Here is a 16,896-nt window from a genome sequence, read left to right on the forward strand (position 1 = left end):
GATGTGGCTCCTTGATTAACTGGGATTCTTGTGTCCACCTGGTGACACCTTTTAATGGGAGCAGATAAGTGCATTCCTTAAGTGAAATAAATACATCTGTCAAAATGCTCAAATGGAATTCAGGGCTGGTTTTGTTTATGTATTACTTACATTTTATACATGTAAGCTCCTTAGTGTATAATCTTGGGAAGTTATCACAGGTTAAGTTCATGTTTTGATGCAAGTGCAAGTACAGTGATTTATGTGCATCCAGTGAAAATTATTTTACCTCATGATGAAATTCCCAAAATTCAGTATTGATCTAATACTAATCTTATCAAAGTTGCCACAGATTTGAAAGACTGTTCTTGCAAACTTATGTGTCGTTTTGAATGATTTCTTCCTTATGTCTTTGCGAAAAGGTTCTGGCCATTTGCTTAAGTGCATGGGCCTGCTGGTGTGTGAAACAGCAGCCTGGCTTTATTTAGCACTCCAAGCTGCTGTTGGAATTGAAAGCAAAAGTACTGTTTTAAGTCCTGGACAATTATAAATGAGAGCTGGCTGTAACAGCTTGTCTCTGGGTGGACAGGCCGAGTCTCAGGCCGCTCAGTTCCTGTGCCTCAATCTATAGATTGATCTAAATGTGTCTGTTCTTGGATTTCAGGTCTGGACCTGAGTTAGCTGAGCTTCTCCAGTGTGTGGTGATCATTAAACTGGACTCAGAGTCTTGAGAAAAGGTGCTGGAAAACTTGGTGTTGGCTCTGAATTGCCATTCAAGCATACAGGTAAAAGGCTGCCAGGTATTCACACTTGACATATCATCACTTTTTTTGCTTTTCTGGAGGAATGGGTTCCAGCCACTGGCCAATTTCCAATATTAAGAAAGAAAAGTAATATTCCAGCCTTACTTCATAGTGATGATAGTGATGGTAGCTGTATGGGACTGGTGACAAAAGAGTTAGTTGGTGACTTTCTTTTCTGTTGAAGAAGCCATTTAGGATTGAGTTTGGGAAAGGATGAACTTCTTAACTACTGGCTGAATCCTCTGCACAGGAAAGAGTTTATGCTCCTCACTCTCACTAATCATTAAATGCACACGAGGAGCCGTGACAGATGGGCCACGTTCCACATTTTCAGAGCATATTTCAGAATTAATTGTGCTGACAACATTTTAGAAAGAGCAGCTCCAGATCTTTTTCTCTTAGGCATCAGGGGCTTCTGGCTGCTGTCAGGCAGATGAACATGTTTTTCTGGGTTTATTATTTTGGGTTTAGGCTCACATGCTCACTGTGCTGATGATTAGGGGCAGGGGAGGAGCATTACCTATGTTCATTAACCAGGCTTCAAATACTTGCAGCCATCAACAGCTTTGTACCTGAGTGTCTGTGGGTTTGGAAGGGGGAATAGCTCTGGGAACAGATAAGGAGAGGTGGGAGGGAAGCCTGGAACAGGATCCACACGGTGTTGTTGTTTGTGGCCAACAGAGATGGCTGTCAGGGATCCAGAGGGCTGAGGTCTGGTCTGTAGAGAATTCCAGTGAGGTTTAGTCTAGACTAAACATTTTTGGATGCACTGAGTCTATCACTCTTGCTCAGATTCTTCTGCCAGGGACTAATTGGAGCTGATGATCGCCTGCCATGAGAATTGCAAATTCCGTTTTGAAGGTGCTTTTTTTTGTTCTTTTCCTTTTTTAAAAAGCAGTTTACAGGTTTTGGCAAGAGGCTGGTTTTGGCTCTAAAATGACAAAAATGCTTCCAGCATAGATTTAGGCATAACTGTTAATATTCTCCAGATTCTTCATTGAAAAACCATGCCAGTTACAAACAAACAAAAATCCATCCCTCTCTCCAATTTGGTTGGCCAAATTTGCTTTCTGTTCATTTATTTTCAGCCCATAAAAGCTCTTTTCTTCGAGCCTTGAAATGCAGAAATGCATTCTTTCATTCTGGTTTTGACAGACATCCGTTATATGTTTCTCCCACAAAATTTGCATGCCGTGGTGGGATTTCCAAAGCATTCCTCCTCAGCCTTGTATTCCTGTGCTTGCAGTCAGCAAGGATCAGTGTTAGACTGACTCTGGATGCCCTGGAAATCTCCTTCTTGCTCAGACACTTCATTTTTTGTTTGTTTGTTCCTTAAAAAAAACATTTTACCTGGATAGACCTTGAATACTTTACTTCATTCTGAGTTTTCAGCATATATTACTTGTCAGTAGGAACAAAAGAAAGATGATGTATAGTGTCCTCAGATGGATGTTAGTCATTGTTGAAGATTTTCTTCAATTTTTAAAAGGAGTTTTGAAGCATCTTCTTACCCACTCTTCAGCTTTGTCTGTTACAGAGAAACCTTAAGGGCAGATATTTTAATGGTGGCCAATCAATCAAAGGCTTTTTTGAGAAGAGATATCAAAAGCCAGTTGCTTTTAAAATTAAGGTTTGGGGTTTTCTTGTGAGTTTTTTTTTTTTTGTGTTTCTATAGCGCTAATTCAGAAAGAAGGAGATCTTGTAAAAGCTGTGAAATTTTTAATAATGCACTTTAATTAATGTACATTTTCAAATTCTGTTAAAATCAAACCAGATCTAGAAGTAGCTGCAAGAAACGTGAAGAATAGGTGAGAAGGTGAAAACCAGAAACTTTGCAAAGGAGGATGACTTATCACATAGAGATCTTCAGGCTGCTGCCTCAAGAAACAGTGTTTATAAGCATAAAGTAGAGATTGGGATTGGGATCAGAATAAGGGTCTGCCTGGGATGAGATGAAAAGCTACTGCTTCTCAAAAATCCACCTAAACTAGTCAAGGTTTGAGGACTTGGATTTAAAAGATCTAATAATCGCCATTGCATACATTACTGCAATAATCAGATAATTATTATCTTCTCTTTCTGTGGTGAAGCTAATTTCGGGATTATTCTGAAAGTCCTAGCTCAGCTGTCTGGCTGGATGGGAAGAAATGCAGACTCCCAGAAAAACCCTCCTCACTTACTCATGGTTTTTCTATGGTAAAGCCTGTTTTTTGATGAGTCAGGCAGTTCTGGCTCCCATTTTGTGGGATAAAACTCCTGACATACTGTATTCCTCCTGTTGCAGTAGCAGCCCTAGAAATCTTGGGAACCTCTGAGTTTATTCCAGCTCTCCTGAGATTTCTGCAGGGTCTTTGAGCAGCCAAAGCAGATTTCTCTTTGCAGAGAAATCTTCTCCTGGAGGGCCTGCTTTCTGTGCCCTCTCATTCCTTGGAAACACTTCTGAGGAAGTGACAGCTGACCGACCCTAACAGGATCAGAGCACTTGGGCTCATTGATGTTCCTCCTATAGATGAGGGCAATTGTTCAGTGTAAGTACACACAAAGAAGAAGTGAGATGCAATGAGGAATGGTAATTGGAGTTTGAGACTGTCACCTGTCAGTCCAGCTGAAAGTCAAAAGGTTTTTGTACTTGAATTTTTTCTAAGAGTCCAGGGCTGATCTTTAAATAAAGCATTTGCACTCACTTGTAGGAGCTTAAGCCAGTTTTGTGCCCTCTAATTACATCAGCCCAGGAATGGAGATGTTGGGAACAGCACCAAATACTACAGGAGCTGCCAAGAGTGATTTATTCCAAGCACCCATGCGGAATCTCAGCCTGTGCTGAAGTCACAATGGATTTCAGCAGTAATGCTTTGACTCTCTGCTGTGGTGTTAGTTCAGTCATGGCCTTGTAACAGGCAAAGTGGAAAATGCTGGAGAAATGCCATGTTAAAACACTTAATGCCAGAACTGGAAATACTGGATTCTTATATTATTGTAAAAATGAGGCTATAACAGACCTAAAACAAGAACCCAAGTAATTTCTTCTCAAATCATAGGAACAATAAGATAATTAATATTAAATAGCATTGCTCCATTAATCAGTGAACTTGCCTTGATTTACATCAGCTTAGTGTCAGCACATTTCTTGCACTAAGGCAAGCTGTACCTGGGAGATGTGCAAGGGATTTTTCTCTTAAAGAAACCTGGGATTTAAAAAAAAAAAAAAAAAAGAAGTAATAAAATATAGAAGAGGCCTTGTCACATGGTTTGAATTTACCTGGCCCATTGCCAACAGCCATAGGTTTGATTTGTATCCCAGCAGGTCACTGCAGACCATAGCATTTCTGTTAAAATGTGCTCAAATTTGTTAAAAGGCAGCATGCACACATAGTGTGTGATCAGTTACCAGTTTTAATAGTGCTTCCCTACAGAAGTCATTGAGAAAACTGCTGTATGTGCCCCTGGGGTCTGCTTTGCTCTTTCTTCTATTTCTTTTGGTTTTACTGTACTTAAACTCATTACCCATCCTAAATGCTTCCCAAATCACAAATGAGGCCATTTTGCATCATCTTAATAACAGCTGAAATACACTGTAACAGAATTAATCCATTGATTAGAAAAATGGTTTAAAAATCAGTCAATGTAATTATTTTAACTAACTCCATAGAGGATAAAGGGTATTTTTTGGCTCAGGAGATGCCAGTGGCGAACAGCCTTACAAACCTATAGCAAGTTTCATCTCTTATCTCAGAATAAGTCAGAGTGAGTAATCTCTGTTTTTCCTTTAAGTGCTCTGCATGTTTATTGTTATTTCTTATTTTACCTCTGTCTTTAGTGTGAGAAATCCTTCAGAGTTTTTGCCTTCATAGGAGCAGGATTAAACCTGCTAAAAGCCAGCAGTGGCATGAAAAAAAGAGTGCCAGGCAGCCTTTAGCCTCTTGGGAAAAGGAATTCCAGTAAGGAGCACTACATCTCAGAGTCTGATAAAGCTTTCCTTGAAACTAGAAAGGTTTCTGCTGCAACTGATGAATTCTTTGGCACTGTCTCAGGTGATCAGCTCCCCACAGGCTCCTCCTCAGCCTTCCTGCCTGTGGCTTGATTAAATTGATGGATTCTGAAGGGAAGCCTCAGAAAACCACCATTTTAGCTATATTTATGGCATGGTATTTTTTCAGAAACCAGTTGATGGTAATTAAGAGAGAGAAGCAGCAGCACTGTGCTTCATTTTTACAGAGTAATAACTCCCTTCAGAAGCAGCCCAAATTTAAGGCTGATGACAGCATTATTGTGAAGAAAAATGAGCATATCAGTTCTCTTCCATCTCTCAGACTGAGAGGGAAATAATTTGGTGCTCACAGCAAACACGACAGAGTAATTAACATATTAATAGAGAAATAATACATCTCTGTCCCTGGCTGAGTTTTGATGCCCAGCTTACCCAAGCTCTGGTGATTGCTGCAGCTGAAGTCCAAATTCAGCCCTAGGGCATGACCAAGGGGCCCAAGAGTGACAAAATGAGTTCAAAAATCAAAAAACTAGTGAGACCTGAAGAGGCTACTGCTGTTCTGTGTTCTTGGGCTGCAGTATTCAAACACCAAGGGAGAGGAGTGAAGGGAAGGATAAACTGGAGTTTACCTGCCTAGTCTGGGAAGGATAAATAAATGGCATGCAAGTGATAAGGTATAAAGTGATCAAATTATTCCTTTTTGGTTCTTTCATCCTTTCACAGGTGATGAGAATAAAGACATACCTGAGAATGCACAAGGGGCTTTGAACAGATGCCGACTAAACATCTGTGGGATGTTGAGGAGCTGACTTCAGCATGGTGTAATGAAAGGAAATGCTGAGGTTAGGGTTTCTCATGGGATTTTTGGGTGGTTACTCCCCATGTCTGTACCACTGTGATGTGGGGGACAGTTCAGACTCCTCTGTAGGGAATGTCTTGGTTACTTGTGTGGTGTGTGGATGAAGGGTGGGTGCATTCTCTGTCTGGAGTGTGTACTGCTCCATTTCACCAGCAGCAGACACGAGCAGAGGACTAGGAAAATCTGTTCTGTGAGCCAGCTTGGAGAATTCAGAGTTGGTGTAATCAAGGCTACAGACTTTAGAATATAAGTGACTTAGTGTTCTTGGTGGGATGGGAGTTATGGGTGGGGTATGTGATGTTTGTAGGAGAGACACAGAGATGGGTTACCTTGGGGCAGAAATCCCTTCCCATGATACAATTCAGGATGTTTATGTCATGTGGGACAGTAAGAGCACTTTAGTCTTCATCCCTTTCCATCCTCAGTCCTTGCAGAGGCACACAGACCACTCTGGCCTGTCTTTTGACCTTCCCCAGCAGAAAACATTCATTGTCTGTTTGTGCCTTCTTTGGGAGAAGAACAAATTGTTGGGACTGTTACTGCTTCTTCCCAGGCATCTGGCCTGATGCTGGGGGGACAGGACTGGAATGGGGAAGGACGACTTCTCTCTTAAGCTGAGAGAAAAAGTCACAGCTGGCACCAGAGAGGAGAGAAAATCAATGGCTGTGTCTGGTGTCAAGGAAGAAGCAGGAGCGGTGGAGCTGCCTCAGCAGCTCTGCCCCACCTCAGTCTCTAGTGCAGTGTGTATTGATGCTGCTGCCTGCCTGTGGAGCACTCATTTCCCAGAGCATGTGTGCTAAAACTGAGCTCAGTGCTTGTGGAGAAAGTCAGTGCACTTGAAAAAGTGCCAGAACTGTCCAGAACTTAGTGGAGTTTGCTGCACTGCGGCCATCAGGCTGGTCTGTCTGTGTGAGGTATGAATTTTGCATGAAATAGTCCATTTACACTGGGTAAGTGGCAGCTAAACACCATTTAATAGAGCTCTAAGAGCAAGCAAGCATTTTCCAATTTAATGAGAGTGAGAAAAGTCCACTATTGCCATTTAATGTCCAACCTTCCAGTAGTCTAATATTACTCCAAGTAGACTCTGAGAGAAGTATCTCATATTTCAGAGTCTTCATAGTGGTAAAGGAGCACTTAAATTGGTTCTCCCATCTCTGTTTTATTTTGGTGTGGAGTTGCTGAGATAATAGCTTTGTTTAAGGGAAATGAAGTCAGAGTTAAGGAAAACCCAGCCCTAGGGGCTGTTCAGACATTTGAGTATGTTCCCTTTTATATAATTTCAGTTGGAGAATTTTGGGAAATACCAGCTGCTTCTCTCCTTATTTTATTTTTCTAGGGACTTTTTTTTCATTTTGTATTCAGAGTCTTAACTTCTAAGTGAGCATCTCTGCATTTTTTATATTTCAGTCTCTGCTTTGCTTTTCCATTTCCCTTACCATTCTCTGCTTTTACACTTCCTTCCTAGGGAAGTAGGAAAAGTCAGGTGTTAATACTGGAATGATTTTTAGTGCTGTAGTTTGAGCTTTCAAACTTGCAGCTCTCCCTTGCTTTCCTCAAGCTGATGAGATCTTCTGTGTGAGAGCAGTGGCACGAATTTTCTGTGCAGATCTCAGAGTGAGCAACTATTCTTAATACATCCAGAGTAAAATCCACAGTTAGATCATTTCAGCACAGCTCTGTGTCATTCCAGCAGGCACATCCAGCTGAAGTGGATGATACTCTGCTGGGACGTGAAAGGAACCTTCCTTAGCACAACATTTCTCTTTCATCTGAAGTTCCCTATTTTATTGTATTAATACAGGTTTTTCAGCTGGTTGTTTGAACTCCTTTTTTTTTCTGAACATAACGAAGATTTCCGTATGGGGTGTTTATTTAAAATATTTTACAATGTAAGATACACAGATCCAACTTGAGCCTCATTAAAAGAACGTTGCCAAAAAGGGAAAGCCTTCAGAGGCCTATTAGAGTGAATTATCCTAATGAGAAGCATGAATTCTGTCCTAACAGCTCAAACTGCTTCAGTGGATCTGGAATTTTCCCAAAACCTGCCAGAATTTAAGGACCTGTGTCTGTCTGGCTTCCCTAGCCTTGTAACCAGGACAGAGAGCAGCCAAGTGCTGTCTCTGCCAGCTGTATATTCAGAATATCATTTAAACAAAAAACGAACAGCAGAAACTGTTTTGGCTTTGCTGAACATGTGCAAAATATTTTTAGATAAAAAGTCTCACTACCATTGCTGTCAGAAAAGACTTGCTTTTCTTCCTGTAATAATTTCCTACAGGTGAGCAATGGGAATTAAAATTCATACCTTAGTCTCTGTTGTGAGCCCTTCAGGAGGATGGAGAGCAAGGAAATGAATGTCCAAAGCAATCAGAACTGTCACTTTGAATGTAGCCTCCCCACTCTTCCTGGCCCAAGGTTTTAGGTGAATGTTCTGAGGAAAAAATATTCACTTTATGTAAACTATCTCTGCATTGTCTGCTTTAATTGTGTAAGCATCAAGTGGCATTTCCTTCCCCAAGAAATTCCCTGGCCTTGTACTGCCAGATGTGGCCATAAGTTATACAGCTGTAAATCAAACCAGCCTCTTTCTTCATCTTGCTGAAAGCTGCTATTCTCAGATGCTTTGCTATTGGTTCCCCCTCAAAAGGAGAAGATTTTGTTACAGTGTGACACGGAAACTTCATCTCCAGTTCTGTTTCCATGTTTCTGACCTGATAAGCCTTTTGAAATGGTGATGTGTCACTGGCAGTGCTCCTGTGGGGTTGGAATGGTGCCCTGGCCCTGGCCATATGTGTAAGTCTTCTGGCACCTCCTTCCTTACAAAATTAAGGAGATTTTTGCCCCTCTGCTTTGTGCTGTTTTACGTACTGCACATGCTGATGGCATCCAGCTGGTGAGTTACTGTGATCCTGAGACCTATAAAGAGCTGGATATAAAGCTGGAAAGGTAACTAATCCTTTTGAAACCAGGCACCTACTTGCAAGTTCAATTGACTTTCCATGTAGAATTGCTGGATAGAGCAATTTTTCAATTCTAGCTTTAACATGGAAACCACATTTTTTTATCTTCAATATTAGGAAGGTGTGTTTAATTCTTGATTTGCTCATTCTACGCAGAATAGCCTTCTTTCTTGCTGCTGCTTTGTGTTTTCTCCTGGGTGGCCACTTGCAAAATGCTCATCTAGAAAGTCATTTTCACCTCTTAGTTGCTGGCATCTTCAGGGAACATCCAGCTCTTCCTGAGGCATAAGTCAATCCAGGTTTTCTCTTGAATTCCACCCGTGCCAGCTGAGGATATCTGGGTGCTCAGTCCTTCCTGAAGAAAACGGCACTGGTAGCTCCATAAATCTTTCTGTGCAGTAGCCAGGTGTTGTGTCTGAATCTGGGATCAGGGAGGAAACCTTTTTTGCAGGACACTCCCTTAGTTATGTTCCTTTTGCTGTGCAATTTTTCCTAGTAGACAATATTGTTTGTACCCAGTAGCTACAATTATAGTAATGGGTTTTTTTTTTCCTCTAGGTCTGACATTTCTAGAAAAATACATTTGTTGTGTTTTCTGTCAATGCTGTTTTATACAGAAGTTATTTATTTATTAAACCATAAGGAGTTAATGGAGAGGTTTCTTCAATTCTGTGTCATGCTGGAAATGTTGTCCTTAAATTGGGTGTCTCTGGAAGGGATAGAATGAAGTGATATCCAGGGAGGAGCAAAGGTGCAGATAAAGGTAATGATGTCTTTTTGTGACTGAGTGCAGCAGCTGTCAAGTGAGTTAAATAGCAGCATTTCTCAGTGCAAAAGCTGCTGGAGGCTGATAATTATTGTGCCTTTGAGAAGGCAAAGCCCTCTCATTATAAATATGTAATGAACTATGAATCCCCATCTCACGCAAAACTATCTGAGATTAAATCTTCTTCCCATTTGCATTGTTCAAATAATTCTATCTAGCCGGGGTCAGAGTTTGGATGATGCATTCCCAGCCCTCGGCTTTATCCGCTGGCTCCCGGACCAGACCACAATGTCAGACAGCTCCAAGAGGTTTCCTATTGACTCTTCTGGCTGTTTTGAGCTGTGCTGCTCCTTCCTGCAGTCTAATCGATGCAGCCCTCTGAGAGGTTCTCCATTCTGTGCCTTGCCTTGTTTCCTGAAGCCTTGCTTTCCAAATAGAAACATCCACTTAAAATGCAGAGTCTTGCTTTAAGCTGCATTCCTCGGAGCGATCTCTTCCCAGTTCCAAACAGTAAACCACAGCTAAAACAGTAACAGGGCTGCTGTGCACAGCGAGGCTCAACTCCGACAGCATCTGGATTTGTTAGGGTGAGCAGGCCAAGCACTCTGGAGGGTTGAGGAGCAGCATTTTCTGTGTGTTGAGCTCTTTGGTCACCCTTCCTGGAGGCTTCATCCAGTTCACTGTGGAAACGTGATGGCCAGGTGGTAACAGGATGGCCAGGAGACCAGGGTGGGATGATGACACACGGAATCTGGGAAGGGATTACAAAGGGGCCTTTGCAAATGCAAATCCGTGTCATTCCCAGCACCTCAAAGGTGCCCCGAGGCAGTTGCCTCATTGTTAAGTCAAATGTGCTGCATGGAATGCTGGATGATTTCAGTTTGTCTAAGTACACTTCCTCAAACAAATCATTTTTCTGAAATACGTGCAAGATTTACAAGATTTTTCCTCCAGTTGTTTCAGCAGAGTTGTGCAGTGGTGTCCCCCATGTCACTGTCCCCCTCATCCCTGCTGGCAGTCAGAGCTCTGATGTCAGAAAGAACCAGGATGCATCAGAAGTCCCCTCACTCCTGAGTTTCCATGGGCATTAGGTCACTTTGGGGATCACGACCCTTTGGGGTCACTTACCTGTGGATGGTGTGATGCTGCATTAATTTGAGATGTCACCCAATGTTGTTTGTGCTAGTGGTAGCTCTGTTCTTCCCAGACCTGCACTGCCAAGCCATTGGAAGTAGCTGCAGACAAATGAGCTGCCTGTGTGTTTTTAGGAGTGTAACTTGACCTGGATGTCATTTGCTTTTATTCAGCAGCTTGTGAGGAACTGGAGAACCAAACAGATGTGGAGTGATATTTGGGCTGTTATTAAAATGGCCCAGCATTGGATGGAACTTAAATTCCGTGCACTTCCACTTACATTTTCTTTCTTTTTATTTTGCAGGGTTGTCTCTTGTCTTTTCATACAGAACCTTGCACAGAGACATCAGCTGTGCTCACAGGATCAAGAACCTCTTACCTTCTTCACATATGGTTAAATGTCAGTCCAAGTATCTTTGAACTGTCAGAGTAGATTTCTCATGAACATGAGTTGATTTTTTCTCTTGTGCTGGATATGCTGGAGCTTTTATATGTCTGGAAACATGCATGTTTCCTCTTCCTAGAACACAGATTTCACAGCTTACATCGAGTGACACTTTTTACAGCTGTTTTTGCTCTTTAACGATTTGTTTCTTTCCTCTGTAGCTCAAGGAAAGGATGGAAAAGGAGCCAAAAGCTTCGTGTGAGTCAAGAGGTGCAGAAGTGCTGCCAAGCATTGGTTCCCACCATGGCAGGAACGACTCCTGGGGTGGTGAATTCCAAAGAAATGGCTCTGTGGTGGCTGGCACCGACTGCAGCAGGAAAGTCATGCAGAGACAGGAACAAGGCAGCAGGTAAGAATCTCTGTCTCACTCATGCATCCAGACACTTTGTGGTTTCCCAGTCTGTGGTGTGGGAAGTGTGTCAGCAGGTCATCCTTGGAACACTTGGGCTGCTCAGCCAAGTAGGAAGGAGGTGAGAGAGGGAGTTACTGATTTGGGACTGCAGCACTGAGGAGGGAGCCAGGACTCTCTCTGACTGCAAGGTTTTTGCCTCCTCCACTGAATTAAGTAACCTGAGGTAGAAGATTGCTGACACTTTGGCAAGAGGTTTCTTCTGTTTGTTTCATCCAGTTTTAGACAACTATCCCTATATAACTGCAGACTAATTCCAGCCACCTTTGCTGCTGTACTGGCACTGTCCCAGCCTATCTGTGGCTGTATGTGCCCTGATAATTGAGTGCCTGTATAGCCCCAAAGGGCAGAAACAGCTGCATCACCTCTCCATTTGAAACCATGTACTTGAAATAATCTTCACTTTGGTGAGGAGTAGAGAATATTGGGTAAGAAAGTCAGGCTGTCATTTCTACGTATTTGTTTTAAAGACAGTACCAGCTTGGTATCTTTCTGTGTCCATTTAAATGGCAAACTGTAAAGTATCATCTTCAAAAGTCAGGCCTACCATTACCTCTGTGTTTTTAACTGTCTAGAGAGTCTTCTTTCCTACTTTTCACTTGCTGCCTCTTCCTTTGGTTTCTTCCTGCTGCAACAATATCCTTTATTAGTCTGTATTTTAGACCAAAAACTCTTACCTCTTGGATGTACTGACCCTTGGTGCCTGGTAGCAACCCCATGATTTCTATGCCAGTTCATACAAAGAATCACTCCTTTTTCTATATCAGTGTATAAAAATGTGAGTGCTTTGGAATAGATAGAATGGGATTAATCTAAATATGTTTATATTTTGAAAAGGAACCTGGAGTAGAGCAGTGGTCAGTGCTGTGCTGTTGACTCAGGCAGGATGGACAGTCCCAGCTGAGGCCAGTGCAGATGGGGCACATCAGTGGAAGCTGGGATGAAAAAAATGCAAAGAAGAAGGGCTGGGAAGGATATTATAGCATAAATAAAAATGGGAATAAAGCATCCTGTGCTGTCAGCACTTAAAAACCTCAAGAGGGGTAAATCAAAGCCCAGGTGGTTCACAGCCTCCATTGCCTGCATTGGTGCTTGGGCTGTGCCCACCAAGGGGACTCATTTTTGCTTCCAATGAATATAAAGGCACTTCTTATCCTCCAGCTATTTTAAAGGATATTTTAGGCAAAAAAGGACAAATATTTTATTGTACAAATGTGATTGTCAGCCCAGAATATTTCAGGATATTTTCAATGCTGGTTTCTTTTTCTTTCGTGTCCTTGGAACTCTCTTTGAGACTTTCAGATGTATTTGCTTACTGGAATTTTTGAGCAGAGAGAGGAAAAGCAGTTCTCTTCAGAACTGGGGAGTGGGCTGCTTTTTCAGGAAGATTTAAGGTAGAGTTTAATTTTATGTGGAGCCTCCCTTCCTTGAGGTACACTGTGGTGTTTTGTACAGTGATGTGATAAATATAGAAAGGTGACCTAGTAGGCAGAACAGAGCAACCACTCAATCACTTCACACATATAACACTGGACAGTAAATGAAGGGCTTCAGTAGCAGCAGGGCTGGGATTCCTGACCTCTGGCAGCTCCCACTGGGGTGATTGTAAGAAGTTACTGATTTCTTTCCACTCTGCCCCTTATCAGAGGGGACAGCTCACTGCTGGCACAGGCAACAGAGAAAGGTAACTTTAAATCATCCCCACATGCCATTCCTGAAGTCAGGAGTTAGAGCCAGACTGTAGTGTAGGAAAGCTTTCCTATCAACTTGGTCCAATACTTAAAAACCTTTGAAACAACCGGAGCTGATGAGTGGTTTTGCTGCTTAAATCACATGAAATACAGACCTTTATGGAGCTGTAAAGAAAAATAGATCAAATTCTGCACTTTTTATTCTGTTTGTCTTTAAGGTGTTGGATTCAGTAAAACCTGCAAAGAACAAGGAGTTAATCTACTGCAGAAGATGAAAGTGCTGTTACCAGAACATGCTGTTGCTAGCCCAAAGCAAGCTAAAAATTCCTGAGAATGCCCAAAAAGTACTGAGATTTCAGTCAGGTTTTAGTATTCTATGTGCTTGCTTTTTCATCTTTCCCTACCAAGTTTTAAGAAGAAGGTTTAGATAATCAGGCTGTAATGTGTGAGCCTAAAGTTCAGGAAGTATTTTGGTTTTATTTAGGAAAATGAAGAGTCTGTGCCTGTATTTCTTGCAGGGCTATTAGAAACACCATGTCCTATGGGACTGAAGGATGGCTTCATCCTTCACAGGGAGCTTCCTAGTTCACTGTGGGTCTTGGGGATGACTGAAAGGCACTTGATTTGCTATTTGGTACCCAGCAAGGAAGTTTTACACCACCTGCTCCTGTGGTGTTTCCAGGTAGGATCTCTGCTGTGCTGTGGAATGAAAGGACACACCAGGTAGCAGTGCCTAGTACTCAGAAGTGGCAACTTCTGTTCTTTTTCCTGGCTGAGTGAGCACCTAGCCTTACCTCCTGCCAGATGAAGTGACACATTTTCCTGTCTTCTGCTCTCTCCTCCCCTTACCTGGCTGGCTCATACTCCTTATCTTTTGCATTACCTCTGTTTTTTTTTTTTTGTTTGTTTTTTGGTTGTTTGGTTTTGTTTTGTTTTGTTTTTTTTTTTAGTGCCCTGCTTGGCACACCTGCTTCAGCAGCTGAGGCTGGACAATTCCCTTCAGCAAAGTCCACTTAGACTGGAGAAACAAGACCAAAGGGCTCAGCTAACAACTGATGGATCCTGATCAGTGATTTGTGTAAGCAGAAGGTTAAAGGGATCAGCCCATGTCCCAGAGCTGAATTACAGAGTGTTTCTGGTTTGAATGTGGAATTTGCAAGCTGTAAGCTGCATCTCACTTTGCCCAGGGTTTGAATTCCCTCTTTCTCCTGGGCTGAATTCAAGTTTCAGCTGAGTGTAGAATGAAGCCTGTGAAAAGATTCTGGGATCAAATATCTCTTCCACAAAGCAGCAAGTTGTAAATTAAGAGACTAGAAAAAGTTTCATGCTACATGGCACTCGAGGAGAATCATTAATTCAGAGCTGTTTTATTTCACACCGAATTGTGATAGGCTAAGTCCTTTCTTCCTTTGAAATTAAAATAGATATTGTTTTCTTTAAAATGCAGTTCTTTGCTAATAAAAATCCAAGTTTCCAAATTCTAATTACTTGGATATTTCACTGAAGGACATGGCACTCTTCCTTAGGCTCTGACAAGGGATAACCAGGTGAAGGATGCTGGCAGGGAGTGAAGCAAACAAGTGATAGCAATTACTGATATTTTGAATTTGGCTTGAATTTCCTCAGATGATGAACTTCCCATTTGAGGCTGAATGCTACACTTGAGTTTTGGACCTCGTCCTGCGAGTTGTCCTGAAGTCAAAACCATCTGCACAGAGTGGGAGACTGAGGGGAAGGTGCAGGAAGACCATGAGAAAGCTAAGATTCCAAATTAAAGTTGGAACAGTTAAGAAATGCAGGTAAGGACTATGCTTCAGTTATACCTAGGTCATGATTACTTCAAGTCAGCAGAATGCTTGGGCCCCTGGGCTCATGGTTGTTCCTCCACAACTTCTGAATTCATTGGCTGAACTCTGCCAAATCGATTAAAGTCACACAGGTATCAGAGCCCCTACAAATGTGTGACTTGAGGCTCGAGGAAAAGCCTTTTTACAAGGAAAAGTCCCATTGAGGGCTCACAAGCATGTGATAGGAACCTGCAAGAATCAGGCTCCATCACTACTTGGGCACTTGCCTTTCTTCCTGTTCTTCTCTCTGGCTTTTCTCTGCAGGGTGAAGAAATAAGAACATGAGAAGAGAATAGATTGCTGAGACCAGAGAATTTAAAATTGTTCTTGCTTCTAGCTGTTGTGGCAGCTCTCTGAATTAAAACTGAACTTAAATGAAGCTGCTGGGAGGAAATGCAGTCGAGCCTAGGAAGTCATAACCTTGATGCATAGGGCTTTGGCTTGAAGGGAAACATGGTCTTACTGGTTAGACTTTGCAAAATGTGCTGTGATTTCATTTGGGAAATAAAATGGAAAGGGGAAAGATTGAAATGCCTTAATTATGCTGATCTTGAGAGTGTGTATCCTATTAGAAACTGTATTGGACAGAAGGAAACCTGAGTTTTTCTTAGTCATCAGATGCTTTGCAGTTTTTAATAGTTTTCAAAGTGAAAGGTTGTGTTGGTGGGACAGCTGGACAGCACCTCCTGGAGCCAGGGGCCATTAATACTGAATATTTCAGTCTGGATAAAGGGATGCAGACAAAATAAATTGCTAAATATTTGTATTTTTGAAGTATTTCTCCATATAGTTATCACACAAAAGTAAAAGTGCACTATAAAACCCCCAAAAGAGGGGGGAGCTAGGACACAGATCACCCCCATTATAGTGAGGAATTTCAATAGAATCTGTCTTCACCTTTGAAACTCAGTGCTTTTAAAATGAATTTTAATGATGCCTCTTTATAACAACATGGTATGCATGTCTGCTTGTCTGCTGTGTTTGAGGTCGTAAACACTGATGACCTTGACTAACCAACAGAAAGGAAGCAGGAAACAACAAAGAAAAATATGTTTGTACATATTACCCCACATGGTTTCATGGGCATGCTTACCTTTGTGTAACTCCACCACGAACTTGAGGTGAATTTCAGGTATTATCCTGTGATTTGTTGCAAGCAGACTGGAATGTAAATGAAATCCTAAAATAATAGCGTATGTAGTGTTGTAGTCCTTCTTTAAATGAGATCAGAACATTGGGCCATCCTGTGCTGTCCCAGGGGTTTCTGGAGTTGCAGCCCCTGTGCCATAGCACAGCCCTGGCTGGTGCCAAGGCAGTGTCACACACTGGAACTGGAGCTCGCAGAGCAGCCTCCTTTAACTCCACTGGGATTTCTCTGCACATTTGTACACTTGAAGCCAAACACGTGCATGCTCTGTCTGCACAAGGTCTCTCTTTTCCTCCTTCTTTGGTGTATAGGATTAGAAGTCCCTGCTACTTCTACTTTTCTTAAAAGTTGCCTAGAAGTTGAGCAAAAATATTGCTGTGGTTGTTTCCCCTCTTAAGCAGCATGCAAAGTATTGTTTCCTCTGCTTTTCCTTTTCCCAGGAACAGCGAGCAGCTCTGTTGAATGGATTTCTCCATGAGGTTATTTTGCAGGTCAGGAGGTTAGCTCACTTTTGTCTTTTTACTCAGCTGCTGCAGAAGAAACCCTCTGTGTGTTCTCCTGAATTGTAAAGGCTGGTAAGAAAGAGAAGCCAAAGTCACCCATTAATCCACATGCAAAGTCCTATTGAAGCTGCTGCAGTGAAAGCTCTCACATGCTGCCCTGGAAATAACCCCGGCTGTGACGTGGTGAGATGACCCTAGGTAAGGTCAGAAGCTCGCTTCTCATTTTCATTTAAGCTTCTGTTTTTTAAACAGTATTTGGGACTGTGCCTCGTGGTTGTGTTGAGCTCCTAAAGCAGCTGGAGCCCCCTCGAGAGGGAGTGGAGAAGGGGAGTCTGGGGAGGCAAGGGTCTATCTGTTAA

At 42.2% G+C, this 16,896-nt stretch overlaps 1 protein-coding gene and 1 long non-coding RNA gene across 2 annotated transcripts in view; both read left to right on the forward strand.

The window, feature by feature from the left end:
* The first annotated feature begins 695 nt into the window (after positions 1-695).
* LOC130252663 (uncharacterized) lies at positions 696-14,071 on the forward strand. Its single transcript, XR_008840410.1, has 3 exons — positions 696-764; positions 11,102-11,289; positions 13,991-14,071. It is a non-coding gene; the product is annotated as an uncharacterized LOC130252663 (long non-coding RNA).
* A 558-nt stretch (positions 14,072-14,629) lies between these two features.
* Positions 14,630-16,896, forward strand: part of ADAMTS3 (ADAM metallopeptidase with thrombospondin type 1 motif 3) — a 61,235-nt gene continuing 58,968 nt past the window's right edge. Inside the window, exons 1-2 of the mRNA XM_056490517.1 lie at positions 14,630-14,839; positions 16,562-16,735. The gene's annotated coding sequence lies outside the window, so the exon portion shown is untranslated. The remainder of the gene's footprint in view (positions 14,840-16,561; positions 16,736-16,896) is intronic.

Source organism: Oenanthe melanoleuca, chromosome 4, assembly GCF_029582105.1.
Source record: "Oenanthe melanoleuca isolate GR-GAL-2019-014 chromosome 4, OMel1.0, whole genome shotgun sequence".
NCBI lineage: Eukaryota > Metazoa > Chordata > Aves > Passeriformes > Muscicapidae > Oenanthe > Oenanthe melanoleuca.